Here is a 6,000-nt window from a genome sequence, read left to right on the forward strand (position 1 = left end):
TGTTTTGTGGCCTTATTTCAGAAACTTTTTTTTTTTTTTTCAATAACCATGCATAAATAATATTCTCTCAAAAATACAAAAATGTACATACATGTTGCTCAAATATTATGGTAGCCCCGTTTGTGCTATATAGAGTGAATTTACACCGTTGCCATTAACATGTTTATAAATAACTGAAAAAAGCACAAATATCAGTGCATGTCAAAACATCCCAAGGGCCTCAAAAAACCCTTGGTCCCCAGAGGGTTAATGGACTTCATCGGGAACACCTCAGGATATCTAGTTGCATAATCAGTGATGACAAGCATAAATCTCTTTCCAGCTAGACTCCTTTCTACAGGACCTACAATATCCATCCCCAGTCTCTCAAAGGGTGTACCTACAACAGGTAGAGGTAGTAATGGAGCTCTGGAAGGACTTCTCATGGAGACTTTCTGACACTCAGGACAACTTTTACAGTATCGAGTCACATCCCTCCTTAATCCTGGCCAATAGAAGTGTCTCTTGATGCGGGCCAAGGTCTTGTGTTTCCCTAGGTGGCCAGCCCAGGGAATCGAATGACCCAACTGGAGGATTACCTCTCGTACACCTTGTGGCACGACAAGCTGGTTTGTTGACTCGAACTGACGATACAGAATACCTTTTGAAAACAAATACCTTTCGGCAGAGTCAGTGTCATCCGCATTGGCTGTAGCTTCCTGTTCCCCCTTCTTGAGGTACAGAGCTAGACTGACGTCCTCCTGCTGTAACTGGACCATGTTAGTAGGCACCTGGAAACTTTGAAACAAGTCACACGAGGGGTTAGTCGGTGTCTTGGAAACATTATATGCAAGTTTGTCTCGTGTTTTTCACCACGGGACTTCCGTGACTTTGAAGGTTCCACTTCAATATCCACATCAAAGAAAGGCAAAGTACTGAGTGTTTGTGTCGGTTCCTTTTCCTGTTTCTTTTTGGCCCTGGTTACCACAACATTACAAAGCTGTTTTGACTGCAGTAAATTCAAAAGTATGGGTAGGTCATGCCCCAGAATCACAGGATACGGCAAATTATCTGCAACAAATTATCTGCAACTCCACGTCCATGAGATAAGTCTGTCCCTGTACTATGATATAAAGACCCGCGGTAGGTAACAGTTTCTCATCACCATGGACACACATTATATCAATCTCTGGTCAGTAAAATTAATCAAGGCAGGTGAAACAAACCGTCGATGTACCAACGTCTGGTCGCTGCCAGTATCAACCAGAGCATGAAGTTCCTTACCGTTCACTTCCACAGTGGTCATCTTTACGGACAATCCGGACTTCCCCGGAGCTGCATTACTTCTGGGCACATAACAGACTTGAGAGAGCTTAACAACGTTCTTAGGGCAAACAGGCTTGGTATGACCCTCTTAACCACACAGGTAACAAATAGGCACTTTCTTAGGTGATTTGAGAAACACCGCTTCAGCTTTTCCTGCTACAGGAGGCTTACCAGAGTGGTAATGCTGGGGCGGATGAAAGACATGGTGCTTTCCAGAATCTCTCCCACCCCGCCAACTCCATGGCTGGTTCCTTCCTCGTGCAGCAACGAACACATTCGCCAGGGATGCAGCCTCAGCAGCAGTATCAGGTCCCCGCTCCCAGATCCATACCTGAAGCTCAGGAGAGAGCATTCGCAGATACTGCTCCAGAATAATTAGTTCTCCAATTCCCTCAATAGTTTTACCTTTAGGGCGAATCCACTTCCCATACAGCTCCTTCAACCTGGCGTACTATTCATTGGGACTCTCCGATGATTCAACCTCCAGAGAACGAAATCTTTGTCGATAAGTTTCTGAATTAATATCGTACTTTCTCAGAATAGTGTCGTGGCAGATTCTCGGTCTTCGGTCCCAATTTTCAAAGTCTGGTTCAATTCTCAGAAGAAATCTTTCAGAGTCGAGGTTTCAGGTCTCAGAAGAAAATAACTTTATTGAGCAGTTCAACAAAGTGAGATGCTGGCCAGGCATCTGACTTCACAAGGGCCAGCGCTCAGGTCTTATACCTTTTTCTTATCGTTAGGTGTCCAATTAGCGCTCATACAGTTATCTTTTTCTACTTGCTCCTCCTTGGCCTGTCGCCAAACTAACTTCAAACGATCAAACTAACTGTCACCATCAAAGCCAATACATTTCAAACTTATCTGTCACACGCCCCTTTTTCTTGACCAAACTAACTTCAAACGATCAAACTTACTGTCACCATCATTTTGACAGAAAGTTTAACCGCAAGGGGCAGAACTAGATCAAAGGTCACCATCCATCATTTTGACAGAAAGTTTGACCGCATCAATGCCTTTTTCTTATTGGTGGCAAGACCTTAGCGCATGCGCTTTTAAAAAAAATGATTTCATACATGGTTTTTGGGTACTTTTCCACTCTCTTGTCCATGTCCTCGTGTGCCCTGTGACCTAGTTTTTCTGCTTGGCATTACAGCATTCAGACTCATGTATAAGACATGTATGAGACAAATGAAATTCCCCAACAATAGCCGACATAACATTCTCATAATCCAGCGAATCATCAATGTCCATAAGCACATATGCCGCTCAGGCCTTACCGGTCAGTAGGGGAATCAGGCGGAACACCCAGTCAGCCTTAGGCCAGCCACATGCTGCAGCAATCCTCTCAAAGGTTATCAGAAAATGTTCTATGTCATCAGAGTCACTTAACTTTTCTAATCTGGGTTCTTTGATCCAGGACTGACCTCTGTCTTGGTCCACGTGTTGAAGTATTCTTTCCCTCCTTTCCGGAAACGGTCGATCAAGATCAGGGTCACCATCCTGCCCTTCCTCTGGACTTGGATTCATAGAACGTGGATCAGGGGTAGGTGGAGTATGAGTACGAGCTTGTAGCTCCATCTGAAGTAAGCCAAATCTGTTTTGGGAGCGACCGAGGTTCTTCCGCGCTGATGGCTTACACCCAAGTAGAATCGGGGCAGATCTTCTGTCGGATAACATCTCCAAGATGTTAAATACCGTTTGACTAGTAACCAAAAATCCAAATCACAGTCTCTACTGCACCAATTTAATTGATATTAATACTAGTGTAGAACATTGCATAGAAACTGTGTCTATTCCTCGTTTACTGAGATCAAATAATAAATCTACCGCGGGATCAAGAAAAAATCTAATTGTTATTAAAAAAATCTCGCTATTAGTGAACAAAAACAATTTCTAAAGCTAGGTCTTCTAAACATTAGATCGCTCACACCTAAGGCGGTTATTGTAAATGAAATGATCACAGATAATAATTTCGATGTTCTGTGCCTTACTGAAACCTGGCTTAAACCAAATGATTATTTCGGTCTAAATGAGTCTACTCCGCCAGGATACTCTTATAAGCATGAGCCCCGTCTGATCGGTCGTGGCGGCGGTGTTGCAACAATCTACAGAGATATCCTTAATGTTACTCAGAAAACTCGTCATAGGTTTAATTCGTTTGAAGTACTTGTGCTAAATGTTACGCTCTTAGATGTAAGAAAAAAATCCCTATTATCTCTAGCATTGGCTACCGTATATAGACCTCCAGGGCCTTACACCGATTTCCTAAAAGAGTTTGCAGACTTTCTATCAGATCTATTGGTCAACGTCGACAAAGCATTAATTGTTGGAGATTTTAACATACACGTAGACAATTCAAATGATGCGTTAGGGGCTGCGTTCACAGATTTATTAAGCTCCTTCGGGGTCAAGCAAAACGTCACCGGACCAACTTATCGTCTTAATCATACACTCGATTTAATTATATCATATGGAACCGATCCAACCGATATAGATATCATTCCACAAAGTGATGATGTCACGGACCAATACATGGTAACTTGCATATTACGTACTGCTGTAATATGTCATGCTGCGCCATGTTATCGACCAGGTAGAACAATTCTTCTATCCACCATAGATCATTTCTCAAATAGCTTATCTGATCTGACTCAGCTGCTGCCTGAACCCAAACAAACAGATGAACTAGACGAATTAACTAGCACTATGAGCTCCATTCTCTCTAGAACAGGGGTTTTCAAACTTTTTGTGTGTGTGGACCACTATTTGTAATCAAGAATTTTCGCGGACCACCTCATAATACACATAATAAAATATGTCTACACACAGTCCTACCTGAATTAATCCGCACCTCTAAATAGGCTTACTAGCACTAAAACTATAACTGGTCATCACATCAGTACAACAGCTTGTTAAAAGAACGTTTACTGCACACAACAGCTGCCACATATTTAATTTATTTATTTACTCAAGCGCCAGAGGGCATAATCGGGTTCATTTCAGGGATGCAAACATGTATGGTCAAAAAAGAGAGAGGTAATCGAAGCCCTCGCCCCGCGGCAAATATCCAGATACTTACATTGCCGCCAACCCCTGCCACCCCTATAGGCACATATAGTAAAATGAAATTCAAATAAAGTTTTGTCAAAAAAGGTTTTATAAAAAGATAAACCTCACATATTTCAGCCTTTAAATAATTTTTCACAAAAAAGGTTTTATAAAAAGATAAACCTCACATATTTCAGCCTTTAAATAATTTTTCACAAGAAGGGTTTTATAAAAAGATAAACCTCACATATTTCAGCCTTTAAATCATTTTTATAAAAAGAATGAGTCAAAAAAAGATAAATTACTTGCCATTTACATTGATGCACATTAGCAATCTTTTATTATTAAAAGTAAAATTCGGTCCGATTTCCCGTGCTGTCTGTCTTTGCTATGCAACCGTGCACTGCGCTCTCCACAGCGACAAAGAAGTTTTAGTAGCTAATAGATTTACACCATCGAAAAACGCTTGCTGTAGCTCTGCTACAAGATTTATTTACGGAGAAGAGAAAAACACCCGTAGTGTTTGGGTGCAGCCGGTGCACCCCCATTGTTCATGTTGACTGAGCTTTCAATGTTTACGGAAAGGATGAAGCTGATTGGTTTGTTCTTGTCACATGAACGGCGGTGCGTTTGCAGCATTATGAAAAGTTGAGGTGTTTTCATCTCGCTGCGCCTGGAAAAAGTGAGCGCGTCGCTTCAATTATGAGCGCGCTTGCCGTGCGCCTACATGAAATAACGAACTTGAGAGCGCAAACGACACGATATGTAGCCCTTGACGAGCTACCTCCAATCAGGCCACGAGCTACTGGTAGCTCGTGTGCGACGTGTTGGAGACCCCAGTAAAAGATACAGCAAGAAACACTATGGTTCACACTTGCGCGCATACTGCTGTTTTGCAGTGTTCTGATTTGCTTATTTCTTATTTACTTGTTTGGTGGAGGCAATCCAGAATTATTGTTGGTGAAATTATAATCAGACAAATATTTAATATAATGTCAAAATATTTGCCTCTGCCTCTTTTCTCTTCAGAGAACCTGTTGCTATCCACCGAAATAGGCCACTAGCCTATTTTAGTAATCACACAATAACTTGACAATTTAATTTAAATTTTATATAAATATAGGCCTACATATTCTTTTTACTTTTTTTAATGGGAATTTCCTGGTAAAATGAAGGTAAAAAAAATATTATTTTGTATTTTATTTTGCCTTTCCACGGACCACCTGCAGTACCCTCACGGACCACTAGTGGTCCGCGGACCACAGTTTGGGAACCACTGCTCTAGAACATTGGATATTGTTGGACCCATTAGATTAAAAAAGGTCAGAGAAAAAAGTATAGCACCATGGTACAATAATACTACATATGTTTTAAAGAGAGAAACCTGTAATTTAGAGCATAAATGAAAAAAAAAAAATTTAGAGGTCTTTAGAATCGCGTGGAAAGACAGTATGTCACGTTAAAAAAAGGCCCTTAAAACGGCCAGGGCTGAGCACCTCAGCAAACTAATAGAAAACAACCGAAATAATCCAAGGTTTTTATTTAATACGATGGCTAGACTAAAAAATAAACAGACGTCGTCTGAACAAAATACCTCGTTACAGTTTAGTAGTAATGATTTCATGAACTTCTTCACCGAGAAAATTG

The sequence above is a fragment of the Rhinichthys klamathensis genome, unplaced genomic scaffold (genome assembly GCF_029890125.1).
Source record: "Rhinichthys klamathensis goyatoka isolate OS25496 unplaced genomic scaffold, OSU_Roscu_1.1 h1tg000530l_1, whole genome shotgun sequence".
Classification (NCBI taxonomy): Eukaryota; Metazoa; Chordata; class Actinopteri; order Cypriniformes; family Leuciscidae; genus Rhinichthys; species Rhinichthys klamathensis.